This window comes from Melanerpes formicivorus, unplaced genomic scaffold (assembly GCF_026170545.1).
Source record: "Melanerpes formicivorus ecotype bairdi unplaced genomic scaffold, bMelFor1.0.p_v2 SCAF_1, whole genome shotgun sequence".
NCBI classification, from domain to species: domain Eukaryota; kingdom Metazoa; phylum Chordata; class Aves; order Piciformes; family Picidae; genus Melanerpes; species Melanerpes formicivorus.
In genome coordinates, this window is record NW_027142353.1 from 52899286 (window position 1) to 52913137 (window position 13852).

At 43.4% G+C, this 13852-nt stretch overlaps 1 protein-coding gene across 3 annotated transcripts in view; it reads right to left on the reverse strand.

The window, feature by feature from the left end:
* Positions 1-13852, reverse strand: part of MTUS2 (microtubule associated scaffold protein 2) — a 364748-nt gene that overhangs the window by 164907 nt on the left and 185989 nt on the right. The gene's annotated exons all lie outside the window — the stretch shown is intronic.

Genomic DNA, 13852 nt, shown 5'->3' on the forward strand with positions numbered 1-13852 from the left:
TGCAGCCCAGGATGTGATTTTCTTTCTGGGCTGCGAGTGCACACTGGTGGCTGATATTGAGCTTCTCATCCACCAGCATTTCCAAGTCCTTTTCTTCATTCCCCTGATCACTTTAGTAGCTCCTTTTCTACATCTTTAGGGTGAAGCACACATTCATGCTGGAATCCAGGGGAAAGAACAACCAGCCCAGAGAGGAATGGTGGACACTGCTCTCCAGCCACCAGCTCAGATGCCTAGCTGTTCTTTTACAGTATTTGCTGACAGTGATCACACAAATGAAGGTGAAATTAAATATATATATATATTACATTAATATATATAATATTTTTACATATGTATGTTGTACTAAAGAAACCATCACAATCACTAAATGGCCACTGATATGTATTACAGGCTACACGTCCTATGTGTTTTCTCTTTGCCAAACTAGACAAGAGAATTTCACCTCACTTGCTGCAGTAGACTGTTTCCTCTCATAACCACACTAGCAGCACTTTTCTGCCTGTGTCCTTGCTGGAGTTAATCTTTTTTGATTAAGATGAAATTCTAAAAGAGGTCTCACCAAAGTCGCACGAGGTGTTCATATTCCTCTGCTAAAGCAGTGTCTTCCAGTACTTTCTCACGTTTTCAGGGCTGTATGCCTTTGATTATGTTAATGGTCACAGGGTAACAAATGCAACCAGAACTGGATGGGGTGCTTGATTAGATAGAGCTGGATGATAGGTTGGACTCGATGATCTCAAAGGTCTCTTCCAATCTGGTTAATTCTATTCTATTCTATCTTCCCTTTCAGTTTTTTTTTCAGCTTCTGCTGTCCTAACTTGTAGTAAATTTTCCTCTCATTAGTTTCTGAGTGCAGGAACTTGTATTTTTTTACAATTGAATTTCATTCCACTTCTATTAGTAGAGACTTCAAGGTCATCTGACTCTCTTTGTATGATAACCAAATCTCTTCCTCTATGGATGCAGCTTTCACACTTGAGATTGTCAGCAAATTTCATTAGTACACTCTTACCAAGGTCAGAAATTAAAATACTAAATAAGATTAGTCCCCAAATCAGTTTTGGAGGGACTCTATTAATATCTTCACCTTAGCCTAACACTTCCCTTTTCAGGGACACCTGATCTTATCTTTTCTCTGTCCAGTTCTTCACCAATATTACAATTCCCATACTACTCCCACTCTCTCTAGATAAAGCATTACTTTCCTGAGTGATACTGTATCAGTGATTTAATATAGTTCAGGGAACTAACATCTCTTAGAATAAAATAGAATTAACCAGGTTGGAAAAGACCTTTGAGATCATTGAGTCCAACCTATCATCCAACACTATCTAATCAACTAAACCATGGCACCAAGCACCCCATCAAGTCTCTTCCTAAACACCTCCAATGATGGTGACTCCACCACCTCCCTGGGCAGCCCATTCCAATGGCCAATCACTCTTTCTGTAAAGAATTTCTCTTTAACATCCAACCTAAACCTCCCCTGGTGCAGCCTGAGACTGCGTCCTCTTGTTCTGGTGCTGGCTGCCTGGGAGAAGAGACTAACCCCCACCTGGCTACAATCTCCCTTCAGGTAGTTGTAGAGAGCAATAAATTCTCCTCTGAGCCTCCTCTTCTCCAGGCTAAGCAACTCCAGTTCCCTCAGCCTCTCCTCACAGGGCTTGTGATCCAAACCCCTCACCAGCTTTGTTGCCCTTCTCTGGACACCTTCCAGCAACTCAACATCTTTCCTAAACTCAGGGGCCCAGAACTGGACCCTTGTGCCCACAGACCCTGTTGTCCTACCAAAGAGCCAACTGACACCTTTGCAAGGAAGCACTAAGAACCAGAACTGACTCTCTTAGCCATATGACTGTGTTCCAGTGCCATGAAACACAAAGGAAAATATTACCCTGTCTTGGTCAGTGGGGAAGCCAGAGGCATAACTTTTCCCAGATTTCAAAGCAAGCAATCAGCACCACAGCCTTAGCAGATGGCTGGCTACACCTCATCCTGCTTCTACCACAAGAATGTGTGTAAGAGGGGAGGTCAGAGCGGCTGTTTGCTTGAGAGACAGAGCCTTGAACAGGAGATGGGAATATAACTCCTCTCTCTTACTTGCTGTGCCTAAATGACTCCCTCAGGGATGTTTGTCTGCCCATCCTTGTAAGAAACCCTGATCCCTCGATTTCACTCTTTTTCTTCTTGCCGGCAAGACAGAGCACTCTGCCACCAAACACACATTCACTCATCCTGCCTCTTTCATCTTTGATTCATGGTTTGGTTTTTTATTTTTTGGTGTTTTTTTTGCCTGGCAGAGAGGATCTATTCAAACAAGAATGACTTGATAGCCTTCTTTATACAAGGAGCCAGACTAGGGGATCATAACAGTCCCTACATGCTAGCATTAGCTTAAGCTAAACGACACTTCCTAAGAAAGCTTGGAGTGCCTTCGCTGTTTATATTAGACACTAAAGACCATAAGGAAATTAATTTAAAAGGCATGAAGTGCACTGACCTTCTGTCTTACTGCAATGCTTTCAATGATCATCAAAAGCCAGTACCAAGCCATCATGACAGATATATGGAGCGTGATGTATTCTTTTATTGTTACCAGCAGAAAGCAATTTTTATCAATTACACACTCATCAAGCACAGATTACACATTGCCTACAAGTTATTGCTGTGCTTATTGTTATTGTCACTATTTTGCTGGGTTGGGGCTGATAATACTTTTGAAGTGAAATAAACATCTTCATTTAAGCAGTGAGGGATGGGATAACTGCAGTCAGTCCATACAAACAATCCAATGAATCAAGCCTGCTCTCTACAGAGCTGCTCATTAACGCAATTTATATAAACTTCCTTCTTTCCATGTGAAAGATATAGGCAGCCTCCAACTCTGATGACACCTTGCAGTGACTGCAATTTCTGCCAGAAGAATAGCACAACAGTATGAACAGTTTGCACTGTGGTAGCTAATAACCACAGTATGGGCTGCGAAGAAAACAGAGGGTGATAAACATCAAGAGTCAACTTTAAAGGACAGTTCTGAGGGCCACACAAAGATCACAGAATTGTCAGGGTTGGAAGGGACCTCAAAGATCATCTAGGTCCAACCCCCCTGCCATGGGCAGGGACATCTCACACTAGATCAGGTTGCTCAGGACCACTCCCAGCCTGCCCTTAAAAACCTTCCAGGGGTGGGGCTTCCACCACCTCCCTGGGCAACCTGTTCCAGTGTCTCACCACCCTCATGGGGAAGATTTTCTTCTGAACATCCAATCTGACTCTACCCACTTCTAGTTTTTTTTTGCCATTCCTCCTAATCCCATCACTACCCAACACCCTAAAAAGTCCCTCACCAGCTTTCTTGTAGGCCCCCTTCAGATACTGGAAGGCCACAATAAGATCTCCTCAGAGCCTTCTCTTCTCCAGACTGAACAGCACCAACTCTCTCAATCTGTCTTCACAAGAGAGGAGCTCCAGCCCTCTGATCATCCTCATGGTCCTTCTCTGGACATGTTCCAGCATGTCCAGATCTTTCTTGTAATAGGGGCTCCAGAACTGGACACAGTACTCCAGGTGGGGTCTCACAAGAGTGGTCTAGAGGGAGAATCACCTCCCTCAACCTGCTAGTCACTCTTGCTGCAGCCCAGGATGTGATTTGCTTTCTGGGCTGCAAGTATATACTGGCAACTCACATTGAGCTTCTCATCCACCAGCATCCCTAAGTCCTTTTCTTCAGGGCTGCTCTCAAGCCAGTCACTGCCCAACCTATCAGTGCTTGGGATTGCCCCAATCCAAATGCAGGACCTTCCACTTGGTCTTGTTGAACTTCATGAAATTGGCTTGGGCATACCTCTCCAGCCTGTCAAGGTCCCTTTGGATAGCATCCCTTCCCTCCAGCAGGTCTGATATTTTTTTAAGTAATAGCCTGGCAACTTAGTTTCAGAAAATATTCAATAGGTCACTTAGTTGAAAAGAGAGAAGAAAACACTCTCAAATACATGCAAAATTTTACTGATGTGTGAGAGGGGGAAAAAGCCAACAGGTACAGGTTTGTGAATGATTTGGATCATAGAATCATAGAATCAATAAGGTTGGAAAACACCTCAAAGATCATCAAGTCCAACATGTCACCCAAGACCCCATGACAACTAAACCAAGGCTCAAAGTGGCACATCATGCACTGGAAATTCTAGAGTATTTTGGATTCTTATCTTGAAGCAGCTATTAAATTATTTCCTCAAGACTGCATTAGCATGCTGGCAAGGAAAGCCACAACAATGTCAAATAATGCATTTTTAAACAATCTGGAGTATTTATGCATTACCAAATAGTATACAAGCTTGATTTATCTTTTGGTGGTACAATCAGGATTTAGTGTCAAGAAATCATCCTTTGCCTCCTCACTTTAAAATATTTAATGTTTCCTAATCCAACATGGAGAGCTGGGAGACAAAAATAAATAGAGCGCACTACTTGCTACTCTATTTTTAATAGCTCACTGATTTATTTCTTTTTTAACACCACTGCTTAAAGGTTGTGAAGGATTTCTAAAGGATAGAAGTATGCAAACTACAATTGGGCCCTTCTTTTGTTGTCAATGAATTGGTTTTCAGTAATCTCCGAAGTAAAGGAAATGCAAGAGAAGCATACACCCTAACATGTTGTATGGGTAAATCAAAACACATTGTGCTAAGTAAATGGTGCATGCCCCTCCTGTGATTAAAAGGATGCAGGAAAACATCTGGACTCAGTGAAGCTCATCTTCCAAAAATGGAGACAATGAAGTGACTACTGGAGAGCAAAATGAAAAAACCAAAGACCTATGTGCCCAGATTTCCCTCTAAATTAACAAATGCTACAAAGGCAGCAAGTGCAATGACAGCAGTGGCAGCTGCCAGCTCCCCAGCACAGACCTGTGCCAGCAGACCAGAGCCTGAGAACAAAAGCTAAGCATGAAAGTGTCTTGATGGAGGAGAGCTCATTTCAATAACACTCCATTTAAGCCCCCACATTCTACCTCCAGGTTCTTGTGGAAGGATATATGCCTGTGCTGCAGCTGGGAGATGCAGCTGATCTGCATGTCCAAGAGAGACTTAATCTAATAGCGTGCTGAGGTGATTATTCAGCTAGTTAAGCATATCACTCTGTGTGACAACCACACAGCTGGAATCTAAAGCAAGGAATATGACCTTCTTTAGGAAAATCCCAGAGTCCTTGACCATCACTTCAAAGTGAACCTAGAAACAGACATGACCTGATGTCAAAGATTTACTCCACAAGACAGAGAAAGGTGGGATTCAGCACAGATGAGACACTGTAGTGGGTTGAGAGAGAAGGCCTAGCTCTCCCTCCCCCACAAAGAGGAAAAAAAACCCCACAGCTAACTGAGTCAGAGAAGCAAAGGAATGCTATATTTACAAGCAATATATGGAATGCAGGTTGTATATACACAATATATACAGTATTTACAATATATATACAGAAATATACAGCAAAGAAAAATGCAGGAACAAAATTCCCTCCTCCGGATAGAGGAGCGTTCCCTCCCTGTACCCCACTCTCTCCTCATACCTCCCTTTTTTCCCAAAAAGGGTTAGAGAGAGAAAAGGCAGTTATTAAGGGAGAAAGGTCTTAGTAGGCCTCCAAGCACATGAAGGATTAATGCTTATCTGCTATCCAAGGTCAGAACTCTGGCAAGTTGCCCAGCAGCAGGCAAGCTGGAAAGGCAGAACAGAGAGGAACTGAGAAAAATTCCAACTGCACTAAAACTTAAAGCTGCATTCTACCAATCTACCAATGAAATTCATTTAGACCTGTTTTTGTTTACAAAATATACAGCCAGAGTGTCCCAGCACTGTCCCTTTCTTAAAGGCACAGCCTCAAACGGTCACAGTCCACCCCTTCTAAACGCAGACACCTACACAGACACCTACACATCAGAATGGCAATGCCACTCCAGCTCTGTGTGAGCTGGGTATACATCCAGTATATCATCAACAACCAAGACAACACAGGTGGAGGTATTTGGTGGGCTATGCATCCCAGTCTCAGAGACACCTACATATAGTCACCTAAAAGGTTTTCTGGGCTATCCCCATCTTGCTGTCTGTACCATCACTTAACTGGTTAGAAGAGACACCTTCTGATCATAGAATCATAAATCAACAAGGTTGGAAAAGACCTCAAAGATCATCAAGTCCAACCTGTTACCCAAGACCTCATGATTACTAGACCATGACACCAAGTGCCACATCCAATCCCCTCTCAAACACCTTGAGGATGGTGACTCCACCACCTCCATCATGGTGCATCCTGATACCTGATATAGAAATGGTTTACTTTTGCTCTGATCCTCTGAATATTTTTGTCTTTCACCAGGATTTGGGAGAGCACTATCTGAACTTGGACCTCTCCCAAGGATGGTCAGAATTCCTGCTATCCTGAACTGTTCTATAAAGAGGCATAAAACCTGCATATATCTGAACTAAAGCACTGTCATGACTGTATTAGAGGCATAGCAACAAACCCTGGCGGATGGATCTTCACCACAGGATAGACCTGGCCTAGGGACCATACTTAGACACTGTCTTTAAACAGTGAAATGGACTTGATGATCTCAAAGGTCTTTTCCAACTTGGTTAATTCTATTCTATGAGTAACAAGGACCAAACTCAGTCACTGGGTGTCTGTCACAATGATTAGCTCAATTACTATGTTTTTGACTACTCCAATGAGTTCCCTCCAACACAGACATGCTATAGAAGGAACCACTCCCCATTAGTATGTTGCCAATTCATACTACTTGACTCTGGAGACAGGATTAGTCCCTGACAGTTTTACTTACAATTGTGTCAAACTCCCAGACCATTGCAGCTCACTGAATCTACAACCAGAGATGCTGACTGCTCAGTGACCAAACACCAAAGCTTTGGCCACAAGGCTTGCACCTGAGCAGCTCATGAGACTCATGCATTATAGAGCTAGTTGAAAGCCATGATACACATCGTGTTGTCAAGTCTATGAAGAAGTCTGCTTTTAAGATGAAGTAATAATTGCCTAAGCATGCTCAAATGCTGCATCATCCACTCACTGTAGTATATTATCAGCATTTGCTTTCTCACGGAGTACCACTCTGAACTGCAAATTCTCCCATGGAATGGGAAAGACATGCATTACATACACTGTGATGTATCACCCAGCCTGCTTGTCATTCTCACTTACAGAGCAGCTGTAAAAAATTGCTGGTAAGAACGATGTATCTGTCAATGACATTCTGAATTAAATCTTCAAGGACACACAGAATAATTAAAGCTGAATAAACATTTAAAATTTCCAGGGTTAAAAATCTTTCTATCTCACTATACCTTATGAGCTGTCCTGGTTTGAGGCCAGGCAGATCCTCTCTTGCCCCTGAGAGGGACAAACGAATGACACTCACACAAATGGATTGCAGAAGTGATGGCAAGTTTAAATGGAAAGCATTACATGTTTAACAGAAGTTACAAGCATAGAGACAAAAGAATCCCAGAGCATACAGAGTCCCCTGTCACACACCCAAAAGCCTCTCAACCCTTCCCTTCTCCCTACCTGACGGTGTACCCAGACCCCCCCAGGGCTCGCTCTTTCCCCCCCACCACCTGCTAGGCTAGTCTCAGGCTGCCCAGGACTGAGACTGCCCCTCCCCACCTTCTCTGCCTGGCATTAGGTCTAGGTTAACTCCCCCACTGTTACCCGACAGGGAGCATCTCCCATGGTAGCAGAGAGGGAAGAAAGAGGAAGATAATAACTTTGCAGATGGATTTATAGGGCACAGGATATTATGGGTACTAAATACACTGTTTCGTGTGTTCACCTTATTGGGTTGGACGCTCAGGACACTGGAGGTATAGCTTATGTGGGAGGAACAGGAGGGACCCAGCCTAAATTGCCACAATGAGCACAAAGACATAAAGTCTCAGCTAGAAGAGAGATGGACACTTTCCTAATTCTGATTTTTTTAGGCATACCTACTACTTAGCTTACTCATTTGCACAAAAAAATAAGAGGTGCTGAGGCAAAATAGTCAGTCATGGCAAAGTGACAAGACAGGTGCCTAAATATATCTAACAGAAAACCTCTGCAAGTATGAGTGCATCACTGCTTAACCCCTGGTAGCATCTCAGAAAGAGAAGAGAACCTCTTGACACAACCTCTGCACTTTCCCGCTGGAGTTTTACAGTTGTGTCAACACAAATATCCCAGATCAACAGTATGGGTTGTGTCAGGTAGATGTAAAATGGTCATCACAGACACCTGAACTAGATTTTTCACCAGCAAGACATCACCGGACATTACACACTGGAGGGAACGGATGTCATCCAGAGGGACTTTGACAGGCTGGAGAGGTGGGTCCATGACAACTTCATGAGGTTCAACAAGACCAAGTGCAAGGTCCTGCATCTGGGTCAGGGCAATCCCAAGCACCAATATAGGCTGGGCAGTGACTGGCTTGAGAGCAGCCCTGAAGAAAAGGACTTGGGGGTGCTGGGGGATGAGAAGCTCAACATGAGCCACCAGTGCGCACTTGCAGCCCAGAAAGAAAATCACATCCTGGGCTGCAGCAAGAGAAGCATAGACAGCAGGTTGAGGGAGGTGATTCTCCCTCTAGACCACTCTTGTGAGACCCCACCTGGAGTACTGTGTCCAGTTCTGGAGCCCCTATTACAGGAAGGATCTGGAGGTGCTGCTGTCCAGAGAAGGGCCATAAGGATGATCAGAGGGCTGGAGCTTCTCTCCTATGAGGGCAGACTGAGGGAGTTGGGGCTGTTCAGTCTGGAGAAGAGAAGGCTCCGAGGTGACCTAATTGTGGCCTTCCAGTATCTGAAGGGGGCCTACAGGAAAGCTGGGGAGGGACTTTTTAGGGTGTCAGGTAATGATAAGACTCAGGAGAATGGAACAAAACTAGAGGTTATATTCAGATTGGATGTTAGGAAGAAATTCTTCCCCATGAGGGTGGTGAGACACTGGAACAGGTTGCCCAGGGAGGTGGCAGAAGCCCCATTCCTGGAGGTTTTTAAGGGCAGGCTGGGAGTGGTCCTGAGCAACCTGATCTAGTGTGAGGTGTCCCTGCCCATGGCAGGGGGATTGGAACTAGATGATCCTTGGGGTCCCTCCCAGCACTAACAATTCCATGATTCTATAATCAGTGCAGTTTAATTTCTTTGATCTGACTTTGAACTATGTGGCTCCAATGCATGTTGGGCTTTTTTGCTTTACATGGGAGCTGGAGATTGAGCTGGGATAGTGTTTGTCTCCACCACAACAGAAAGATCAGTCAGATGTGAGAGATTTTTATCCTCAAAGGAGCACAGCAATTATTCATGGTCAGATGCTAGTGTAAGCAGTGAGAACAGCCTCCCTGGGTAATACTGAGAGAATAAGTGAAGTATCCTTGCTCTTTCCGTGCAGTTCAAGAACTTCTCATTGAAACACTCAAGCTTTCACAGTGAAAGCATTCTTGATACAGCAAGGGTACACTACACCACTAATCTCACTTTATAGATGAGAAACTGGAGCACAGAAATTTCATTTATACCTTCTTTCAAAATGAGGCAAGAGGTGCCTTGAGTCCAACTGTATTTGTTACCCAGTGCACCTGAGTGTTCCTACTTTATCACAAGAAGTGTCATCACGCAATAGAGTCCTTCTGTATCAGCAGAAGGAAGGTCATAACATCTGTTTGATTGCTGATCAGGTGAAAAAGGGCAAATTTAAAATTAGCTAATACTGATGAGGGGTTTGGAGCATGAGCCCCTATGAGGAGCAGCTGAGGGGGGCTGGGGTGGTTTAGCCTGAAGAAGAGGAGGCTCAGGGGAGACCTTATTGCTGTCTACAACTACCTGAAGGGAGGTTGTAGCTAGGTGGGGATTGGTCTCTTCTCCCAGGAAGCCTGTGACAAAACAAAAGGACACAGTCTCAAGCTGTGCCATGGGAGGTTTAGGCTGGATGTTAGGAAGAAGTTCTCACAGAAAGAGTGATTTGCCATTGGATGTGCTGCCCAGGGAGGTGGCGGAGTCACCATCACTAGAGGTGTTTAAGAGAGACTGGATGAGGCACTTAGTACCATGGTTTAGTTGATGAGATGGTGTTGGGTGATAGGTTGGACTTGATGATCTCAAAGGTCTTTCCAACCTGGTTAATTCTGTATTCTGATGTTGATAATGAATAAGAAGGAGGGGGGGGGGGGGGGGGGGGGGGGGAGAAGGAGACGGTTGAAGTGAAAACATAGTATTTGTCCTATTAGCACATTGCCATTAGACTACATCTTTTATTAGGACAGTTAATAGCACTATGGTACCACTTAATCATGCACCATTGCTTGCCTTTGAGACTTAAAGTAAAAATATTACTAAGAATCGGTGTTAATTAGCTTCACTCAATGGACTTTTCTACAAAAGTTCCAAGCTGCACCCATTTGCAGGATGTCTTTATGCCAATCTGAAACTTTGGGAGAGCACCCACCCATATGCCTGCAGGACTCATTTAGCTAAACAAGACTTTCTATCGCCACTGTCTTGTCTTTGGAATTTATGGCTGTGCATATAACCAAATACAAGAAATTATGGTACTAAATTTAATCTAACTGAAGAAGAAAGGATAAAAATATCTATTTGCAGATGTTCTCAAATGGCAGACATGAGTCCTGCCTTCAGTCAGCTCCCACTAGTTACTGACTCTGGAAACTAATAGGAGGCTGTACACAGCGGAAACATTTTTCAATCCCCAGCAATATTTCATAAGGATCCATCTCACAGTGCTTCAGTGCCAAAAAAAGGTTTGAGTTGCCTGACAGGAAACTAGAAATCATTATCCAGAGCTCCAACGAAGGAGCAACTGGTGAGATGCTACAGTCAGTCATAGCCTCCTTACAAAAGGAGGACGAAAGCTTCAGTAAGGCCATTAAAAATTGCTCTGAGCCACAGAGTTTCAACACCTCCTTCCTAGACAGATATGTGGCCATACACATGTCACTCTTGGGATGTTTCACCTACTTTGACAGCTACTTTATTTTTCTGCCCATAATGTCACTTACATCTCTTAGAGATGTTAAATGGTTTTTGTGCTGAACTGACACAATATTTTGTTCTTTTTTTCCCATGCTTGTGGACAATGATTACTGTCCTCATGTCCTTTGATTTGGTTTTCACATCATCCAACTACAAATTTTTAGTTTAATCCTCTGACACACTGCAAATTTGCCTTCCCAGTCCAAATTTGTTTCTGTCTGGACCTACAGATGTTGGGGGGCTGGTGTGAAGAAAGGGTCAGAATAAGCCTAGGCAAGGGCATCCTTCCTCCTTTTAGTAGCTGTCTTCAGGCTGAGGCTCTCATCCTGGCTCCACCTGAGCTACATCATAGTGGCATCACAACCATGCCCATCCCTGGTCATAGACCTGTCTGTTTCACACCAGGACCCTGGCCAACAGGACTTGACCCAGACTTGTCTCATCACTGTGTGCTTGCTTGGTGATCACTGAGCCGGGCCTGGCCCTGGTCATGGTTTCCAAACCTGATCCTAACATTGACTCACCAATGTGTGTTGCTGCCCTGAGTTCAGACCTACCTCATCACCATAGACTCAGGGGTGACCTTATCACTCTCTACAACTACCTGAAGGGAGGTTGTAGACAGGCAGAGGTTGGTCTCTTCTCTCAGGCAGCCAGTACCAGAACAAGAGGACACAGTCTCAGGCTGCGCCAGGGGAGGTTCAGGTTGGATGTTAGGAAGAAGTTCTATACAGAAAGAGTGATTGCGCTATGGAATGGGTTGCCCGGGGAGGTGGTGGAGTCACCGTCATTGAAGGTGTTCAGAAGGAGACTTGATGGGGTGCTTGATGCCATGGGTTAGCTGTTTGGGTGGGTTGGATTGGTTGATGGGTTGGACGCGATGATCTTGAAGGTCTCTTCCAACCTGGTTTGGTTTATTCTAATAAAGGTTTATTCTAAATACACTGCACAGTAACAAGGGATGGCTGGGTAGATGGCTGAGAATAGTATGTAAAAAATTTTATGAAGTTCTGTGTAATATTTTGATCTATATGTAGAATGAGTATACTTCAAAAGCAAACTATAACTGCATAACCAAGAGATGCTTAACTTTTTCATCTCTGAAATTAAGGTAATTTTTATATCACACCTGTAGTTTCCTACAGTCACTATAGGAGGCTCAAAAGAACCTTAATTTCCCCCCCCCTCAAATGAATCCAGTTGGAAAAAGAACATAAATGAAATCAATCACAGTGGACATGGCAGCCTTTCAAAACCAATGCATTAGTTATTAATCAACTGCATAAACATGCAGAGTTTTTTAATGGGTGCAAACTATATCTAGATGGAGGTGGGGAACAAGGGTTCAGCTTGGACTTCATTTTGTTTGCCTGTGTCTTTTTTACACATAGTGAGCTACTGAGCATCTCACAAAGAACAATCTTTGATTGCCTGCCAGACTTGAGAACTCTGCCACTTCTGGTCTTTCCAAATGATGGTCCAGGCATTAGAGCTTCTGGGACCTTGAGCTGCTCCATTTTTATGACGACAGATGTATCCAGGTCTAAACACTTTAGCTATGCTACTATGTGTACAAGCTGCAGCATCTTCTTCCTCCTTGTCTAAATAAAAGTTATTCCTTCCATTTGGCACCAATAGTGACTACATCTTACCTAAATAAACCAGGACATGCAGATTGTTCAAGTTCAGATTACAAAGTTTCAGAGAGTGTCCTGCTACAACAACTACAAGGTAATTAAATGTCTTCTAATTTTCTTTCAGCAGCTAATGACAGGAAGGAAAGAGTTTTTGTTATACCTTGCTTTATTGAGAATTTATCTGCAACCACTTTTGAAGGGAGTCTGATTGTACTTTCATATTAATGTTTGCAGTTGAACATACAGAGTATTAGGTGATTCTCATAGCAATAATGTTGATTTATAGCTAAGAGCATACAAGATACAGAACATAGAGTTCTACGATGCCAAGAAAAGCTATGGTAGAATAGCTCTCGCAAATGAATGCACAGAAAAGGCATGGTTGGGAAAAGGGGTTGCTCAGATAACAAGAGAAAAATCCATGTAAAGTATCTTGCAGACTTTCTTTCATCTGTTCATCAACAGATGTAAAAAAAAACCCCACAACTAGCAACAAGAACAAACAAAACAATAAAGACAGGATGGTAATTAGCTACTTGCCTCACAAGTCATTAAGGAAATTAAAGTAATTCTTAGCTTCAGATTATTAGAGCTAGAACATGAGCTTGCTGCCATTTAAAATAAGATTTCTAAGATTTACAGCTCCCAAGCATGAAGACCTCAGGGATATCTGTTTCTTTCTTTTGTACGTGTATCTTTTATAACACAGGTACCTCCACTTGTCTGGTTAGTGTGAAGTGCTGAGAGCTGAAACTGCAGGGAAAGCTCTGTGCTTGGAGGACAGAGAAGAGATGCCTTGCTCCATCTCCACCTTCCACAGTGCTTTTTAAATGTGTCTGGCCCTGTCCTCCAGCTGCCAAAATTGCTCACACGTGCCTGGCTTCCAAAGGAAAGGGTCCACTTCTTGGGGATGCAACAGGTAGAGTCAGCTGGAGTTGAGCCGGATTTGTCTGGTAAGGCCGATGGGCCTTTTGTTATTTTAACTCTCTTCTCTGGGCTTTCTCTATGAATAAACAAGTACCACTTATTCTTTAAAAAGCTGTTCTGAGTGTGGCTCCAAAGTGAAAGTCTGCATTGTACAGAATCACAATGACTGAAAAAATCAATAAAATAAAATAAGGCTCAGAACTGACAAGAGTGAATATGTGGGGAAGAAGGACAGTCTGAGAATAA